Source organism: Mauremys reevesii, linkage group 14, assembly GCF_016161935.1.
Source record: "Mauremys reevesii isolate NIE-2019 linkage group 14, ASM1616193v1, whole genome shotgun sequence".
Lineage (NCBI taxonomy): Eukaryota > Metazoa > Chordata > Testudines > Geoemydidae > Mauremys > Mauremys reevesii.
Window position 1 is genome coordinate 34,268,472 of NC_052636.1, and position 20,263 is coordinate 34,288,734.

At 47.5% G+C, this 20,263-nt stretch overlaps 3 non-coding genes across 3 annotated transcripts; 2 read left to right on the forward strand and 1 right to left on the reverse strand.

The window, feature by feature from the left end:
- Positions 1-536: 536 nt before the first annotated feature.
- TRNAG-UCC lies at positions 537-608 on the forward strand. The gene has a single exon. It is a non-coding gene; the product is annotated as a tRNA-Gly (tRNA).
- Positions 609-1,997: 1,389 nt separating this feature from the next.
- Positions 1,998-2,070, reverse strand: TRNAV-AAC. Its single transcript has one exon. It is a non-coding gene; the product is annotated as a tRNA-Val (tRNA).
- Positions 2,071-9,568: 7,498 nt separating this feature from the next.
- TRNAT-AGU lies at positions 9,569-9,642 on the forward strand. Its single transcript has one exon. It is a non-coding gene; the product is annotated as a tRNA-Thr (tRNA).
- Positions 9,643-20,263: the final 10,621 nt, after the last annotated feature.

The following is a 20,263-nucleotide window of genomic DNA, read 5'->3' on the forward strand; positions in this document are numbered from 1 at the left end:
CTCCTAAGGAATGTGGGTGAAGGATTCCAGCTGAATTAACTCCACTCACCTGGGTTAGAAACATTTGTTTCTTTAGAGCAGATAGTGGGAAATGGGACATTAATTCAGACCCAGGAGGCAAGGCAGAGGCTTCATGATCCTGATCTCCAGGAAGGGAGAGAGGATCCCCAGGAAGGAACAGAGCTTCCTTTAGACTCAAGCTGGGTCTCCTGGAAGTTGGAAAAGACCCTTGGTCACTGAGGATCTCATGGGATCGTGCTGCTCCAGAGGCTCGAGAGTCCTGGGTGCGGGGAGGGTGTCACTGCACAGTCTGAAATGGAAGGGAGGACCCTGGAAGGGACGGGGAGGAACAGAAAATGGAGAGGAATGAAACAAAATAAACGCCTCTTCTCTCTCCCCTCCCCAACCCAGCAAGAACTGTTATCAGTGGGGAAACTCCCCACGATGAATGGCAGAGACCACAGAGACATTTGCCTCATGCTGAGAAGTAAGGTGACCAATCACCAAGTGTGAAAAATCAAAGACTTTCACCAGATGCATTGGTGGTATAGTGGTGAGCATAGCTGCCTTCCATGCAGTTGACCTGGGTTTGATTCCCAGCTGATGTGATGATTCCTACACTAGGAATTGGTTTAATTTCAGTCATGTTGTATCAGTTTATCAATGGAATGAGAGAATCAGTGTCCCAAATCCCAACAGGTCATAAAACACCCAGTGGAGGAAGAAAGTGGTGGGACTATATAATGAGCAGTTGGAGTCATCCTGGTATTACAGTGCTTGGTTTATTTTATTTTTTTAATTTCCTTTACTTCCCTCTCCCTTTTAGACTCAGAGCCTTTAAGATCAGAAGGGACCAGTGTGATCATCTAGTCTGACCTGCTGCACCCTGCAGGCCAAAAGACCCCACCCACCCACTCCTGTAATAGACCCGGGAGGGGAGGCAGCTCTGTGCACTGCCCCTACCCCAGGCAGCACATGGAGGCCCTCTGCTCCCCTCCCCCAACGGGTGTGCAGAGATGTGCCAGCAGCACTAAGGTGGCTCCCTGCCCACTCTACATCCGTCCCTCCGTGCCGCTCCCAGAAGTGGCTGGCATGTCCCAGCATCCCGAGGTGGGGGGAGTGTCTCCACGTGCTGCCCCTGCCCCGAGCACCAACTCTGCAGCTCCCATTGGCCAGGAACTGTAGCCAATGGCAGCTCTGGGGGCAGCGCCTGCAGACAGCAGCACATGGAGATCCCCTGGCCCAACTCATCTAGGAGCTGCTGCCGGAGGGTTGTGTGTACCGGTCACTTTGGGAGCTGCACCACCCCTCCTGCACCCACCCCCAGCGCAGAGCCCACACCCAAATTTCCTCCCAGTGCTTTGCTTGTCTTTCTTTCACCAGAACCATCCTTCTTCTCCTGGGCTGCAAGTAGCCATCCCTGGGAAGCCAAGAGGCAGGCACAGGATTCTGCCAAGTAAGTGTCCCACAGCACCGCAATGGACAGTGCGATGAAGGTAAGTCTTCCCGAGGCAGAATGAACTGCAATGCAGCGAACCACTGGCCAGGCGGTCAGGGCGAAGGGCATTCACTGGAGGTACAAGCTTGTGAGTGACTCCTGAGCACAGGGCCCCTTCCCCTTTTAAGGACCTGCTCCTCATGGCCTGCGACTGGAGATGACTTGGCTGCATCTGGTGGGTCACACTCCACCTTGGGCAGTGTCCATGCAGTGTCCCTGCTCTGGGTGTGTGAGTGCTGCCTAATGAAAGTCCCAGACACCTTCTCTATCTAGGAGCTCTTCTGCTCTTTCAACTGTTCAACCAGCCCCTTCATCCCACAAGCATTGCAGGAGGGAGCGGGAGGGGGAGGGGGAAAGCCACTTCACAGGCATTCAGAGAGGGAGAGGAGACAAAAATGGGAATGGGGGAAGTATAACAGACCTATTGAGCATAGAAATCACTGCTGCTCCTACAACAGCAGGGACAGGCCACTAGGAGCTGGGAAAAATTAAGCCCTCATGTTTCTGCCTGGTTTTGAACCAGGGACCTTTTGCGTGTTAGGCAAACGTGATAACCACTACACTACAGAAACTCTGTTGCAAGGCTCTGCCCCTCCCTTCATAAGAACATAAGAACGGCCATATTGGGTGAGACCAAAGGTCCATCCATCCCCATATCCTATCTGCCAATAGTGGCCAATGCCAGGTACCCCAGAGGGACTGAACCTAACAGGTAATGATCAAGTGATCTCTCCCCTGCCATCCATCTCTACCCTCTGACAAACAGAGGCTAGGGACACCATTCCTTACCCATCCTGGCTAATAGCCATTAATGCACTTAACCTCCATTAATTTATCTGCAAAAAGAACAAGGAGAACATGTGGCACCATAAAGACTAACAAATGTATTTGAGCATAAGCTTTTGTGGGCTAAAACCCACTTCATCGGATGCATGCAGTTAAAAATACAGTAGGAAATATATATACACACAGAGAACATGAAAAAAATGGGTGTTGCCATACACACTATAACAAGAGTGATCAGTTAACGTGAGCGGTTATCAGCAGGAGAAAAAAACCTGGTGTTGGGAGGGGAACAGGAGAAAGGACAAAGGAAGCAAGAGACGAAGAGAAAAGACGGATCAGACAGTGGATGGAGCAAGAGGTGAAACAAAAAGGACAACCCCCAATGTCCCCAGTGATTCTAAGGGACAAAATCCAGGTGTGCAATAAAATTCTGCCTCCTTAAGCTCATGTTTTCCATGCCTAGACTTCAACTCTCACCAGATGGATCAGACTGAACAGGTTTCAAACCTCCAGGAGGCTCTTACCTTCTAAACAGGGACGGCTGTTTTCCAGTAAAATCACTGAAAGGGAAGGAGAAAACTCGAAAGAGGTTCCTCCTGGCGCTCACGTCCGTGAACCTGAATACTCCCTCAATCCTCAAAGAGAGACCTGGAGAAGGAGACTTGCTGGAGCAAAGCCACAGGGGTCTCTGAGGTTTCCCTGGCCCCTCGCCCCTGTCCTGCCTGGCTGATGTCAGCATCTCTCTGTGAGGTCACCACCTCCCCACCACCTTGGACCAATAGGCTGAGGTCCTGCAAAAGGCCTTTGTGATGTCACTGCCACACCCCTCCCTTGCTGTGCTAATGTCCTGCCCCGGCCAGGCACTTTGGAGGTTTGAGCTACTCCCTGTGGATCACCCCACTCAAGGAGCGTTCGTTCTAGGCAGCAAGCCGGCTAGACAGGGAAACAGATGCTGCTCCCAAAGCTACACTCAGTTTTTCAGAAATGAGTCGACTTTATGGCCAGAAGAGACCATTAGAGCATCTAATCTGACCCCCTGCATATCACAGGCCTCCTGTAGGACACCATAGCTATTTTTGGGGCAAACACATTCCAGAAAGGCATCTAGTCTTCATGAAATGACATCAAGAGATGGAGAATCCATCACTTTCCTTGGTAACTTGTTCCTGTGGTGAATCATCCTCGGTGCTGAATATTTGTGCCTTAGTTGTAATATGAATTTGTCTCTTTTCACCTTCCAGCCACTGGGTCTTCTTATGCCTTTCTCTGCTATTTTAAAGAGTCCTTTAATATCCAATCTTTTCTCTCCATTAAGGCAGTTCAACACTTCAGTGAAGTCACCTTTCAATCTTCTTTTGATCAGCTAAACAGGTTGAGCTCTTTCAATAGCTCACTAGAAGGCATTTTCCTCCAGACCTCACAACATTTGTTGGCTCTTTCTGCCCCAGCTCCAATTTCACAACATCTTTTTCAAATGAGGACACCAAAGCTGAAGGCAGTATTCCAGTATCAGTCTCACTGATGCCATGTCACCTCCTGTGACATTATTGACATAATCTGTAACTGTATAGATCACTGTTGTGACCGCTGTTCTATATTTGCAGCCAATATTGTAGAAAGGTGTCGTGCAAGGGGTCTATGGAGAGGTTCTGATTGGTTGATTATAATGATGCTATCTCTAGATGTGTATCATTATTGTAGTTGACGTTATGAATATTAGCTCTATGCTGCCCGTATTTCAATCTTGTGCTCTGCTTCCGGTGTCAGTTCTGTCTAGCCTGCTTGATGGCCCATTAAGGACCATCAGCTATACAATCGCCCCATTGAGAGAAGGCAGATACGCCTTGTGACTCAGCAAGGTAGCAGGGACCTGCCTATGGAGAGAACTCTAAGGTTTTTCTGTGCCACGTGCTGGATAGAGTGTCCTTGGGACAAAGAAAGCAAAGACCATATGGCAAGAGACTATAAAAGGCTGATGCCTCGTCTCCATCTTGTCTTCAATCCTGCTTCATACCTCTGGAGGGACTTTGCTCCAACTGAAGCTCTGTACAAAGGACTGAATGACCCATCCCAGCTTTGAATAGACTCCAGAGACTTGATTTGAACCTGCAGTTTATTCCATCACTGTTACAAGCCTGAACCAAGAACTTTGCCATTACTGTATGTGAAGGGTTCAAATCCACGTGCATTTTATATAACAACCTGGTCTATGGATTGTGCCAGCTCTTTTCCAGACCCAAAGTCCAGAGTATGGTCAAGGACCAGAGGCCTAGGAAATCGTGATCAGCTAAGAGAAAGCTGGGGTAAACAGAAAGCCTTGCTTGCTAAGATAGGCCCGGTCAGCAAATTGCCAGGTGTTGGAGCTAAGAACTAAATGATTGTGTCTTATTCAGAATTGCAGACTGAACAAAGAATCCCTATTCCTATTGTGTTTGTTTCTTCTCTAGGGAGACCTTCTCCCCACAGATCCAACCTTGAGTTTATGAAAAGTTGGCACGTCAGTATAAGATATGGCATCCTTCCACCTCCCTTCCACGGGACCAATGCCTGCCTTAAGACACACAGAAAACAATCTTTATTGCCATATACTTTCACTCTTTCTTTGCTTTAACCCCTAGGAATGTACCTGTTGGACAATCAAAGGAGTTGCTCCATTCCTATGGATCCCAAATCAGAATTCAACATATATATTTTATACTAATAACATTTTATCAAAGTATTATCCCGGATATAGATTGGGAAACAAATGCTAGTAATAATAATAGGGCTCAGCTTTTCCTAGACGTGATAGCTAATGAATTCCTTCATCAAGTGGTTGCTGAACCGACGAGGGGGGATGCCATTTTAGATTTGATTTTGGTGAGTAACGAGGACCTTGTTGAGGAAATTGTTGTAGGGGACAACCTTGGCTCGAGTGATCATGAGCTAATTCGTTTCCAAATAAATGGGAGGATAATCAATAGTGCATCTGAGACTAGGGTGTACGATTTCAAAAGGGCTAACTTTACTAAATTAAGGCGACTAGTTAGGGAAGTGGACTGGACTAACATATTTAGGGATCTAAGGGCAGATGACGCCTGGGGTTACTTCAGGTTGAAGTTGCAGGAGTTGTCAGAGGCATGTATCCCGAGAAGGGGGAAACGGCTCATAGGTAGCAGTTTTAGACCGAGCTGGATGAGCAAGCGTCTTAGAGGGGTCATTAAGAAAAAACAGAAAGCGTACCAGGAGTGGAAAATGGGAGGGATCAGCAAGGAAACCTACCTTATTGAGGTCAGAGGGTGCAGGGAAGCTGTGAGAAAGGCAAAGCGACGAGTGGAGATGGACCTAGCGACAGGGATTAAAACCAATAGCAAACGGTTTTTTAGCCATATAAATAGGAAGAAAACCAAGAAAGAAGAAGTGGGACCACTTAAAACTTTAAACGGAGTGGAGATTAGGGATAATCTTGGAATGGCACAATATCTGAACGAATACTTTGCCTCAGTCTTTAATGAGGCTAATGAAGGGCTAAGGAATAGTGATAGAGGGACCGATGGGAATGAAGATATGGGGGTAGACATTACGGTATCTGAGGTAGAAGCCAAACTTGAACAGCTTAACGGAAGTAAATCGGGGGGCCCGGATAATCTTCATCCTAGAATATTAAGGGAATTGGTGAGGGATATTGCTAGCCTGTTAGCGATAATCTTTAATAAATCCCTAAATTCGGGGATTGTACCGACTGACTGGAGATTAGCTAATGTAGTTCCTATATTCAAGAAGGGGAAAAAAAGTGACCCGGGGAACTATAGGCCTGTTAGTCTAACATCTGTAGTATGCAAAGTCATGGAAAAAATCTTAAAAGAGAGAGTGGTTCCGGAGCATGAGGCCGATGGCAACTGGGATAGATTACAGCATGGATTTACGAAAGGTAGATCGTGCCAAACCAACCTGATCTCCTTCTTTGAGAAAGTAACAGATTTTTTAGACAAGGGAAATGCGGTGGATCTAATATATCTTGATTTCAGTAAGGCGTTTGATACGGTACCGCATGAAGAATTACTGGTTAAATTGGAAAAGATGGGGATCGAAATGAAAATCCAGAGGTGGATAAGGAGCTGGTTAAAGGGGAGACTGCAGAGGGTAGTATTGAAGGGGGAACTGTCCGGTTGGAGGGGGGTTACCAGTGGAGTTCCTCAAGGCTCGGTTTTGGGTCCGATTTTATTCAATCTATTTATTGCTGACCTGGGAACCAAGAGTAGGAGTGGGCTGATAAAGTTTCATGGATGACACCAAGTTGGGGGGTATTGCCAATTCGGAAGAGGATCGGGATATTCTCCAGGGAGATTTAGATGACCTTGTAAACTGGAGTATTAGTAACAGGATGAAATTCAATAGTGAGAAGTGTAAGGTTATGCATTTAGGGATGTCTAACAAGAACTTTAGTTATAAGCTGGGGACGCACCAGTTGGAAGTAACGGAGGAGGAGAAGGACCTAGGAGTCCTGGTTGATCGTAGGATGACTATGAGTAGGCAATGTGATGTGGCGTTAAAAGCTAATGCGGTCTTGGGTTGCATTAGGCGAGGTATTTCTAGTAGGGATAAGGAGGTGCTAGTCCCGTTATATAAGGCGTTGGTGAGACCTCATTTGGAGTATTGTGTGCAGTTTTGGTCTCCCATGTTTAAGAAGGATGAATTCAAACTAGAACGGGTACAAAGAAGGGCCACTAGAATGATCCGAGGAATGGAAGGCCTTTCGTATGAAAGGAAACTTGAGGAGCTCGGTTTGTTTTCCTTAACCAAAAGAAGGATAAGAGGAGATATGATTACACTCTTTAAATATATCAGAGGGATAAATACCAGGGAAGGAGAGGAATTATTTCAGCTCAGTGCTAATGTGGACACGAGGACAAATGGATATAAATTGTCAGTCAGGAAATTCAGGCTTGAAATTAGACGAAGGTTTCTAACCATCAGGGAGTGCAATACTGGAACAGCCTACCGAGGAAACAGTGGGGGCGAAGGACCTCCATGACTTTAAGATTAAGCTAGATAAGTTTATGGAGGAGATGGTATGATAGGATAACAGGCTTAGTCAATAGGTCAATTAAGTGCCACACTGGTAAATAGTACAATGGGTCAATGGTATGATATAACCTTTTCCAGAGGGTTTGGCTGGAGAGTCTTGCCCGCATGCTCGGGGTTCAGCTGACCGCCATATTTGGGGTCGGGAAGGAATTTTCCTCCAGGGAAGATTGGCAATGGCCCTGGAGGTTTTTCGCCTTTCTCTGAAGCATGGGGCAGGGGTCGCTTGCTAAGGAGTGGGTGGATCGGCTTATGTGGCCTGCATCTTGCAGGAGGTCAGACTAGATGATCATAATGGTCCCTTCTGATCTTGAATTCTATGATTCTATGATTCTATTAATGAAATGTTAACTTGCTAACTTGAGACCATGGGTGGAGACATTATCTAATCTGTTAATCATTGGCTAATGTGCTATCTTGTCTTGCTGCAAAACCTGTCCTGGGGTGTGGAACTGCCTACCCCGTCACTTTCCCCCGCCCATGGAAAATCTACATATTCTATTATAATTAATTAATTAAAGAGTCTCTGAGCCTAATAAGCCCACTCCGCCAGCACTGTGTGTAATAAAGTCCTATTCTTGACCTCTACACGGTGTAGATTTGTGTCCTTCACAGACACCTGCTGAATAAAGAGGAGATTCAGCATCCAGCTTGACTGAATGTGTCTCCTCTCCCCACAGCTTGGTGATCTTTTGAGGAAATGGAGAAGACTGCCTTTGCCTAGCTGTACATCGCTTGCAAAAGAAACAGGACTTTTTGGTGACAAGTGTTGAAAGGAGCCATTAGACAAATGTGGAGACAGGAAAAATGCCCCCCAATTGAACTGGCATCTGTGGATGCTGAAGCCACACCACAGAGCACTAAACACTATATGAGAATGGCTGGTGTCAGAAGAGTCTCTACCAAAGCCTTTTGCCACCAGCAGGGGCCTCTCTGTGCACAGAACTCCTGGTAGCGTGATGGCTGCAGGCAGTGGAGAACTCCATTTTGGCATCTCTTTTGTGGTGAACATCTGCAGTGGCTATTAAAAGGTCTCTAGACAGTGATCTTTGTGAAGAGCTGGCTGAAGAACCTTCCTACTAACCAGGAGAGCCTGGCTTGGCCCGACAGTTCTTCCTTGCCGAACCTAGTGTGTCTGTTGGCTCCTTTTTTTTATCTCTTTTCAGAAAAAGAAAAGATCTGTCAGCAGAATCCTTCTAAGTGCTTGTTCAAGACAGAGAGAGCCTTCCTTGCGGCTAAGTCTTGGTGCATGCCTCACTGCAGCACCTCCTGCTGACCATCCTAGCAATTAGCTCTGGTTCACCGGTGCGCCTTCATCTAGTAGCGTCTGGCCACCATCTATTCTATCATTAGGATCCATGTTGCTCTCAGGACTTCAGTGTCCTCTTATGGACACAGCCCTCTGGCTGTGCCCCACTCAGTTCTCTCCCCCCTGCTGGGGGGGGGTGTCCTCTACCCAGACACTTGCCTCAGTGGCCGGCTGCAGTCCAGGGTGTAGCCACCTGTGCCAGTGGCTACTGAGGCAAAAGGTGTGAACCTCCAACCCTGCCATCTGTTTCCCTGGACCATTTCCCAACAGACCTAGAACCTTCCTCCACCTTTGTATCAGGGCCTTAGTCTGGCAGTAGTCAGCCAGGAGGTCACTCATGCACCCCTTACCCCAGCACTACTCTGATCATGGTGCCCTCCCTGCTCCTTCCTTCCTTCCTTCCTTCACGGCAGCCAATCCTCCCTCCTCAAACTCCAAGGAGTGACTAACTCTTGCTGTGCTGAGCAGCTCTTTATATATGGGCTGCTCCAGCAAGCCTTCTCCTGATTGGCTCTCCCAATAAGCCCTTTCTTGATAGGCTGGGTTCTGCACAGCCTCTTCAAGGCTGCCTTAATCTTTCTCCTGCTTGTTTGGGGCAGACAGCCCACCACACATGGAAAGTGGCAAATGAGAAGTCTGGAGCTGAAGAAAAGGTTACCATGACTCAGAACTGAGCCGAGGTTGCTGCGACTGAAACACAGATCACTAACCATTATATGATCACAGTGACTGGTGGAAGAGGCACATGTTAGAAACCCTCTGTCTACTCAGCTGTGGCTTTCTGTGCACAGAGAGCCAGACACCTCAAGGTCTGCAAGTCTTGAGGGAAATGGGGAACGTCTGTACTTTAGAATTTGCGGGTGTTGACTTGAACCATCAAATGAAACAGTTGCAAATACTTTCTTCAGGCAGGCACCATGGCTTAGCTGGCTAAAGCACCTGTCTAGTAAAGAGGAGATCCTGGGTTCAACTCCCAGTGGTGTCTTGGTGTATGGCTTTTGTCTCCTCTGCTCACATTTTCCTGTGTCTTCCTAGGAAACAGAAGAGGCCTCCCTTGGTATCCAAGTCATTGCTTGCTAAGGAAAAGGCTTATTTGGAGAAAAGCATTGGAAACAATCAAATCATAAACCTGGAGTTGATGAAAACGCTGCTATGACTGGCATTGGCATGGCGGTTGCTTCAACTGCAATTGCTGCAACACGAGAGCCTGCGCCACACATCCTTGTGATTCCCTGGAGATGTTCACACACAGATGTCATGTCACCTTCCTTTTGATTGTCATTGATGAAAAATGGAGCGGTTGGGAGAAAAGTCCCAGAGAGTCGCACCGTGGCTAAGCTGGGTGACTCACCTGCCAGGGAAAGTGGAGTTAGGGATGCAGCTCCCAGTGGTGCCTTAACAAATGTGTCTGCTCTTCCCACCTTTTGGTGAATCTTTTGCGGAAACAGAGAAGACTGCCTCTGCCTTGCAATGCAAATGCTTGCAAAAGAAACCAGTTGTTTTTTCTGACAAGTGTCAGAAGGAGGCACATAAGAAATGTGGAGACAAGGAAAAGGTCATCGTAACTCCACTTGCATCCATGGCTCTTGAGGCCAGAACGCAGAGCACTAAGCACTGTACGACCACAGCAAAATCTAAACTTTACACCTTATTACACTAGGCAGTAGTTAGGTCAAGCAATTTTCTCATCCTACTGGATGTTACCCTCCTTAATACATAGAATTCCCCCTAAAACCTGGATTACTGTCCTCAGATGAGCTTCATTTTCTCAGGATTCCTGCTGCTTCCAGCATAGGTGGGGGAGGAGAAAGGCAAAAACATGATGCCACAGTCTCCTATTTTATATCCTTCGTTCAAGTGTCTAGAAGACACTTGCCCAGACGTGTCCGGGTGGGCTCTGCTGAGTCACTAGGTTGGGGAATCCTCCTGGTGTGGTCTTGTGCAACTGAGTTATAGACTTGAGCGGTCCCCACAGTGTTGTGTTTGGGCATCTGTCACTGAATTGGAAATCCCTTAATTACAATTCCTCTGCTGATTCATGGCTGTTGAACACCCTCCTCGGCAGGGGTCACTAGCAAAATTTTAGCCTATTTCAGTAACAACCAGACAGCAAAATGCATAACTTCACACACCCTCATGCTATACATATTTGGACAGAATAACCGATTTCAGCGGATCATGACTTTTCATATGATAACTTGCATGGAATGGTTGGTAGGACATATCACAGCCATATATGAATGATGACTACGTGAGCTACAGGGAGCTATTTTGAAGTACATCATGTCACAAAAGCTGCTAGAGACTGGCCTTTGGGAAGAGCTGGCTGAAGAGCCTTCTGAGTAACTGAGAGATCCAGGCTTGGCCCTGCCAGTTTGTGCTTGCAAACTAAACTTGTCCGTTGGGCTCCCTTTTTTGTGTCTCTTTCACAGAAACAGAGCAGAAGTTCTTGGCCAATCCTTGAAAGTGCTTGTTCAAGACACAGAGAGCCTCTGTGCTGGGGCAGGGGTAGGGGTGCAGGAGGTGGTCGGGGGTGGAGGTGCTTACCTCGGGCAGCACAGCTCCCAAAGTGACTGGCACACACTCCCCTCCGGCAGTGGCTCCTAGGCAGTGGGATACGGGGGCGGGTCAGCTGTGGCGTTTGCACTCAGGGCTGCAGGGATATGCCGGCCACTTCCAGGAGCAGTGTGGCAGGGAGGGAGGGGGCAGAGTGGGCAGGGAGCCGCCTTAGCGCTGCTGGCACATCTCCGTGTGTCACTTGGGGAGGTATCAGGTCTCTGTGGGCTGCCTGGGGCAGGAGCAGTGGCCGAGGGGGCTCGGGTCACCCCTTTGCCTCCTCTCTCCAGGCTCCCAGCCCATCTTGCCGGACGACAGGGATTTTAGGGTGCAGCAGTGCAGGGAGCAGGAAGGGCGAACCACAGCGGCTGCCTCCCCCACATGCAGGAAAATGGCTTGACCTGCTGGCCCCACAGACTAAGGCACCAGGTCTCCAGCTTGCCCCATTCGACCCAATGGGTTGATCTTGTGGCCAGAATTATTTGCAGTCGAGATTTCCCCCAACAGTGCCCCACAGGGGTCCAGGGTCAGCTCCAGCACAGGCCACACAGGAAGGCTTAATGCTCGAGCTGCAGCACATGCTGGGCAGGCTCTAGGCCAGGCTCCCTATGGCAGGAGAGAAGAAGAAGACTGGGCCCCTGGAGGGGCAGGCTGGGGCTCCCTGGATCCCATTTGCTCACAGCCAGCGCCCTGCCCCAACTCCCATGTCATCAATGGCGCCCCCAGGTCAGGCAGAATGGAGCAGCGGTTTTCACTCCACCAAGTCCACTTATGGCTTACAGGCAACTCCCAGACCCACCATCTCGGCCAGAAAGGAGCCCACTCAGCCTCGCCATTGCTGCTTTTCCTTCCCCCCAGAACCCCGCTTCTCCTGGGCTGCAAGGAGCCATCCCTGGGATGCCAACAGGCAGGCACAGGATTCTGCCTCCCAGCAGCCAACCGCACCTCCATGGGTTTGCAGAACGAATGGTGACGCTCTACTAACCCCACTTAGCCGCACTAAGGCACTTAGCTTCTGTCCTGCCTTCCTCAGCTCGACTTTCCTCTTTTGCCCCATTCCTGCCTCACTTCCTCCTTTGGCAAGTCACGCAGAGGAGGCCAGCAGGAAGAGCCGGCCTCCACCGGCCAACCTCCCAGGGCAGAGGCGGCCAAGCCACAAGCCTCCAAAAGGTAACACGCCGCACTCCTCTAGGTTCTCCAGCCTGACACCAAGGTGCTTTCTCCACTGCTGTCAGCACCCTCTGTCAGGCAGGGGTTGGAGTTATCCCAGGGACAGGCCAATAGGAGAAGGAGGAGGCCTTCCTGAACAGCAAGGGGATGTGGGAAAAGGAAGCCAGCATGTTTCTGCACCAGGGACCTTTTGCGTGTTAGGCAAATGCGATAACCACTACACTACAGAAACTCCATCTGCTTGGCTGTTGCTCACCCTGGCACAGACCGATGGACAAACCTGGAGAAAGTGGTGACAGCCCTTCGATGGGTCAGCTGGCAGAGCAGAGGAGTGGAGCGGGCACTCAGGAAGTTGTCCTTACGTCGCCCTTGTGACCCCAGCTTGAGGGAGAGCTTCTTTTTCTTCCCCTTGCTGACAAAGAGCAAGAGAAGAATGAAAGGTCAGGTGGGCCAGCTCGGTGCAGAAGCCCATGCTGCCTTTTCCTGCTGCATAGCCTGAAATGAGGGACTCGTGGCAGTTGAAGGAACTGCTGCACTTTCAGAAAACATCCCACCCGGCACAAAGGGGGATAGAAGAGCCTGTTAGTCTAGCACGCTCCCAACTGAACTACTTCAGCAGCTGCTCGGTTTCTTTTTGGCTTCCTGCTTTTCTGTCTGGGATGTTGTTGTCACCTGTGGCACAGAAAAAGGACGTCATTGCGAGCGGCCCATGAAGACAAGATTCACTTTTGCCTTCCTTCCTCGTCTTTACTCGCTTCCTCGCCCTATTCCTGCCTCAGTTCCTGGATTACCTGAAGGCGACGAGGGGCCAGCAGTACCAGGAGGAAGTTGGGCAGCTAGACCCTGGTGGCAAAAGTCCTGCCGCCACTTGCCACCACACTGTCTTCTCCCAGCATCACATATTGGCCACCAGGGACTCGGGACCCAGCAGCGCAACGGAAGGCAGTGGACAGAGCCACCCTTGCCTTGAAGCTCCAGCTCATTAAACCACATCTTCAGTCGCTGATGGCCAATGAGAGACCGACATTGCTTGCTATTTTAGCACTTGGAAATGCCATTGGTCAGTCATTGGATCTCTGTAATGCTGTTACAGAACAAATGAACATAGAATCACAGTGTGACATTCTATACCTTTGGGGGAGCGGCTGTAACCCCCATAATCCTCATTTTCATATCATTGTGATCTTACATATAGAGCATGACTTGTAAGATATCAGGGAAAGGATATGATCTGCTGAAAGTCATTTCTCTACCCATAGATGTATACCATTCATGCATATGAAGTTATGAGAATTGTGCAGTGTGGTTGTCACTGTGCTGTAAGGTGGGGGAGTCAGCCAAATATTAGCTCCCCAGTGGCAACAGCAAGGAAAGTAACCAACACCCGGACAGGGTGTCAAACAACCCATCGACAGCCATTGTCCAGCAAGGGAGCTACAATGCAACAACTCACCTGCATGAGGACACTGCATGAGGAATTGCTCAGACTTGCTTGGAGAGATGCAGTGATGCTCACCTGACTCTGAAGGGGGGGGGGAGCAAAGCCATGAGGGAGGAAAGGACATGATAAAAGGAGAGACATTTGCCATGCTTTATCTCTCTCTGTCAACTACATCTACAGACACCCCCACACCAAGCAACTGAAGCGCTGATGAAAGGGGAGAGCCTGGCTGAAAAGCCACCAGCCAGCCTGTGGTGAGAAGCATCTACGTTTGTAAGGGTACTGAAAGGGTTAAGATCAGCTTAGAATTAAAAGCAATAAGGAGTCCGGTGGCATCTTAAGGACTAACAGATTTATTTGGGCATAAGCCTTCGTGGGTAAAAAGCCCACTTCTTCAGATGCATGGAGTGAAAATTGCAGAGAGAGGCATAAATATAGATTGGAACATGAAGTGACGGGAGTTACCATACAAGAGGAGAACCAGTGTTGAAGGCTAATTCAGTCAGGGTGGATGTGGTCCTCTCCCCATAATTGATGGGGAGGTGTCAATACCAAGAGAGGGAAAATTGCTTTTGTCGTGAGCCAGCTACTCCCAGTCCTTATTCAAGCTCAAATTAATGGTGTTAAGTTTGCAAATCAATTGCAACTCTGCAATTTCTCTTTGAAGTCTGTTTTTGAAGTTTTTTTGAATGGCTACTTTGAATTCTTGGGTGTGAATGTGTAAATGTGTTATTGACTATATAAGTCCCATATGGTCTCATGATTTGGATTCGTGGTTTTCACCCAGGTGGCCTGGGTTCAATTCCCATTGTGGAAACAATGTAGAGCTTTTGCTCAGAGGGGAGGCAGGAAATGAAAGGAATGGGAAGGGATCCTGCCAGCAGGGGAGTTGGACAGTGTTGGAAGGGGACCCCAGAAGTGGGGGTGGGGCAGTGGTCTGGGGAGAGATGAGGGAAGGATCCCAAATCTGTGGGAAGTTGACATTCTGGATAACAGGCCTGGCATGTGGGGTGGGAAGAGTGAGTGTATCCCTCTAAACTCACCACCAGCAGACTAGGCAGGCTTGGAAGAATTATGTATTTGTTGGTAAATGTCAATTTCTGTGTAAACACACGACCCAATGGCAAAATCTTTCCATCGATAATCATCAAAACTAACACATGGGCAAAGTAAGAAACGTGTTGCTTGAGAACTTATCCTGTCCTAATCCTCTAGGGTTCCCTTTTGCCTTAGGCACCACCAAGTGGGCATTTCATATCCCTCCTCATTTTCACACAGACACACAATTTCCTTTGCACAGATCCATGAACAGAAAAACCTCCCTGTGTCTATTGTCTGAGCCAGGGCATTCGATTCCAATGAAACCTTCTCTCCTGCAATGGCAATGGTCAGACAGAGGGAATGCGTCCACCTTCCCCCCGGGAGTGAGATATTCACTCTCCTCTTCATGCTGCTGTTGTTATTCCATGAGTCATCAGGGATGGAATAAAAAGCTGAGTTTACTCCAGGGTGAGGAAAGGAAGGAGCCACCAACGCCCTCAAAAATCTCAGTGCCCAGAGAAAACCTGCCTCTGTTATTGGACTCCCAGAGGTGCTGGCAATACAACGGGAAAAGGGACTGTCTGAATTGCCAAGGCAGGGAATGAACAATCTACAGCAACATCATTAACCACAAACACACTCTAGCCATGCTCCAGCCACTGGGGAAATGGGCAGGAATTCTTGCTGTTCAGCCATGGCCACACGTACAGAGCTGCACATCAGTGAGTGTGCTGGGGAAGCTGGTCTGAACAAACAATTTGTAATGACCTTTCAGTGAGAACAGAACCAGAGTGCAGAAAGGCTCCTCTGTTAAGCTGGTTGTGGCTGAGGCCTTAGGTAGCTGGGCTAGAAAACCATGGGGGTCTTTCTGTGAAGGTTTGATCCTTGCCAGCTAGGCAAGGCTGGTGTGTGGTGTCTCCATGGCTGCACTTCCAGGGTCTGATCACAACAGTGCCACAGGGAGCCAAGCCTAGACATATTCAGAGGCTAAGGCCAGGTCAATGTTTCAAACTGTTTTCAAACTTCCAAATTGTCGAAGAAAAACTATTTTTTAAAGTTCAACAGAATTCATATGAGAGAACCATTGAGTGGAAAACAAATGGATCAGTGAAAATAGAGATCCATAATATTACTGCAAATCAGCCCCGAGAATTTGTAAATGAAATTGATGGGTTCCATAGTGATGTAGATATGATGGTTCTTCCTGGAATTTGTGCTATGTTACCTAACAGAGGCCCTTGTTGTTATTTGGTTACCCAATTAGTGAATAATCATACGACTACCCAAAGAGTTTGTTCTGCTACTGGAAATTTTACCTGTATTGAGACCATTCCAGTGACTGATAATGTGACCTGTACTTTGTTGCAATACACTCCCTCTTATGCTGTTAATATTAATGCCTCTCGGAAATATATGGAGGTCTACAACCAACAGATGTGGTATAGACCTACGCTGAGGGGAAATGTGGCAGAATATCGGTGGACTGTACTTAACACTACACTAGGGACTGTGAAGTTTACATTGCCTTTATCTAGTTTTCAGATCACCTCTACATATCCAAATTGTTCACAAGGGGCTGCCATTAGATTAGCACAACAGAGGGCCTGGGTTATTTCCTCTAGAAAGAAGAGGGATCTGGCTGGATCCTTGTGGGATGGGGCCAATTCTGCAGCTGCTGTTTGGAATATTTTTAAGACCCAGGAACATGATGAGAAATTGGGCCAATTAGAGAAGGCCACTGGCCTAATTTCTGGGGCACAGCTAACCCAAGTGCAAACCGGAGTGGGTGAGTTACATGTCATTTCCGCCCTTAGTTCTATGACCCAGAATTTATTGAGAGAGATGGTACTGCATATCACTGAGGCTGGGAAGGCATTGCAGTGGGATCTAGCATGTTCGGAAATTCAGGATTTCCTGAATGACCAGCTGATGGCCATTCGGAATGATCTAGTGCACCAAGCTTGGCCCACTGCCCTTACAGACACGTCAGGAGTACCATCTGATCTGTGGCCATGGAGACATACTTGGAGACTTTCTGGATGGAAGTGTGGACGTTCACAGTGCTCCTTCCAAGCATATGGACCGGTTAAGGGGGTGTGGGCTCCCACATACCGAATCCTGCCGGGTCTGTGGGGAGGATGCATGTGGGATTGGGTGATTCACCGAGATATCTGGGAAGTGAGACCGCCTGATTCTCCTAATCGATTTTTAGTTAGTGCTCCTGGGATTACAGCTGATATTTGGATGGGGTTGGGAAATCTATGGACATTTTAGCTGTTAGAACCACCACAGCTTCAGTGTATACGGAAGCTGAAGCCAGGGGAAGTTGTCACTGTTTATGACAATATTTGCTGGGAGGGTAGAGGTCAAGGAACTACCCTTACAGGACACCCACTTTTTCAGGCTAATGATAGCTGTGTGTACGTTAATACCACCACATTACAAGATATACATATTAATCTTACCACTGCTGCAGGCAATCATATCATTTACTGGCCTGCAGATAGAATGTTGCATGTAGCTCTTAGATTTCAGGTATATTTTAATTGGACTAAAGTAGTGCCTGATCGGTTTCAGAATTTGCTTTCATTGTTACCAGAGGTTCACAGAATCTCTGACTTGCAAGGACAAATTCACATGCTTCAGAATATATATCATGCTGAAAAGAATGCCTTTCATACAGCTTATAGAGTGTCTACTTTATGTACTAAGTATGATGTATTGTGCTTTGTTACCAAAACTGTACGACAACCCCATTATTTTATTCCTATGGGGATGTTATTGTTTGTAGTGTTGTTAGTTGGTGTGGGATTCTGTTGTTGTTGTTGTTGTAAAAGACGTAATGATGGTAATAATACTTTTCATGTTCATGCTAATCATGCATTGTCATTACATCCCATAACCACACCTAAGGTTGACATGTCTGCTGTAGACTCTGAAATCCATGGTTTAATGCAAATTGAGATTTGAAGTATTTGTTGTACTATAAGTACAAAAGGGGGGAGTGTGGAGGCCAAGAATTAATTAATAAAGGTTTGAAGGGATCTTAATGTATGTTAGCTAATTTAGCAGGAGTTAGGCTGTGATATGCTGTAAGATAATGTGGTACAGAGTGAATTGTGTGAAAAGTCATTACGACCTTGTAAAATGCAGTCTTGTTTTCTGTTCTAGTATTGAAGACAAATAAGATAGCGAATAGGCTTATGTATAAACAAATGCAAATGTTTTCCTTCAATGTCTCCAGGATTGTTAGCCATTGTCTGTAACAAAGGTATAAATGATTGTTATGATTGTTTACTAATTGAGAGAGATTCGTCCGGGACAAGGGGCAACCCAGCTTCCTATGACACTCCCTCTTGTGATCACTAGAGAAAGTAATAAAGTATTTGATTTTGCTGTACCCAAACAAAAAGCGAGAACTTAGTTTTTCTTTGACAAAACAGTGAGTCTATGCTGCTGCAGCTCAGTAATGGAGATGCTCTATGCCAGGGTTTCTCAAATGTCCTTTCACTGCAACCTCCTTCTGCCAAAATAACTTAATACATAGCCCTGGAAAGAGGGACCAAGCACCAAGCCCCCCCACTTGGGCAGGGGAGAGTGCCAAAGACTGAGCCCCAGTGCGGGGAGGGCAAAACCAAAGCCTGAGGGATTCAGCCCTGGGTGGGGGGGCTCAGACTTTTGGCTTCAGCCCCAGGACCCAACAAGTCTAATACCAGCCCTGGTGACCCCATTAAAACAGGGTCACGACCCACTTTTGGTCCTGACCCACAGCTTGAGAACCACTGCTCCATGCTGAGGGGGGAGAGTTTTCCTGTTGGTGTAGTCAATCCACTTCCCCAGGAGGTGGCAGCTCTGTCATGGGGAGAAGCTATATCGGTGGGTGTGCAAGCTGTGGTGTTTACCACATTTAAGAAGTTTAATCAAACCCCATTTTTAAAACCACCTGTGGTCTGGGAATGGCAAAGGAGCTCAATGAAGCAGGGTCTGTCCTTCAAAGTCCTGGAGGTCACAATTCCCTGCTCTTGTTAACATGGGGGTATAGCTCAGTGATAGAGTGTTTGATTGCAGATCAAGTGGTCCTTTGTTCAAACCCAGGTGCCCTCTTAAAAAAAAAGAAAAAAAATTCATTTCCATTCTCCATTATGTTCAGGAGCTCCACCATACGAGGATGTTTGAAATGAATGTGAACACTCAACATTCTGCTGTCCAAATGCATAAAAACCTAGCAAACCTGTCCATCAGCTGAAATCAGTTCCAATCCTCTAAGTGTCTAGTTTATGTTTTCATCAATTAAACAAAGGTATCATTCCCTGAAGCAGAGCACAAGTTTGAAATACAGGCAGCATAAAGCCAATATTCATAATGTCAACTACAAAAAAACGATACACATCTAGAGGTAGCATCATTATAATCAGCCAGTCAGAACCTCTCCATAGACCCCTTACATTACCATTTCTCTGTAATATTGGCTGCAAATATAGAACAGTGGTCACAACGGTGATCTATACAGTTACAGATTATGTCAATAACGTCACAGGAGGTGACACGGCATCAGTGAGACTGATACTGGAATACTGCCTCCAGTTTTGGTGTCCTCATTTGAAAAAGATGTTGTGAAATTGGAGCTGGGGCAGCAAAGAGCCACCTAATGTTCTGAGGACTGGAAAAAATGCCTTCTAGTGAGCTATTGAAAGAGCTCAACCTGATTAGCTTATCAAAAGAAGATTGAAAGGTGACTTAATTGAAATGCCTTAATGGAGAGAAAAGATTGGGTATTTAAGGGCTCTTTAATCTAGCAAAGAAAGGCATAAGAAGACCCAATGTCTGGAAGGTGAAGAAAGACAAATTCATATTACAACTAAGGCACAAAAATTCAAACAGCGAGGATGATTCACCACAAGAACAAGCTACCAAGGAAAGCGGTGGATTCTCCATCTCCTGATGTCATTTAATGAAGACTAGATGCCTTTCTGGAATGTGTTTGCCTCAAAAGTAGCTATTGTGTCCTACAGGAGGCCTGTGATATGCAGAGGGTCAGATTAGATGCTCTAATGGTCTCTTCTGGCCATAAAGTCGACTAATTTCTGAAAAACCGAGTGTAGCATTGGGAGCAGCGTCTGATGTTTTCCTGTCTAGCCGGCTTGCTGCCTAGAACGAACGCTCCTTGAGTGGGGTGATCCACAGGGAGTAACTCAAACCTCCAAAGTGCCTGGCCAGGGGCAGGACATTGGCACAGCAAGGGAGGGGTGTGGCAGTGACATCACAAAGGCCTTTGGCAGGACCTCAGCCTATTGGTCAGAGGTGGTGGGGAGGTGGTGACCTCACAGAGAGATGCTGACATCAGCCAGGCAGGACAGGAGCGAGGGGCCAGGGGAACCTCAGAGACCCCTGTGGCTTT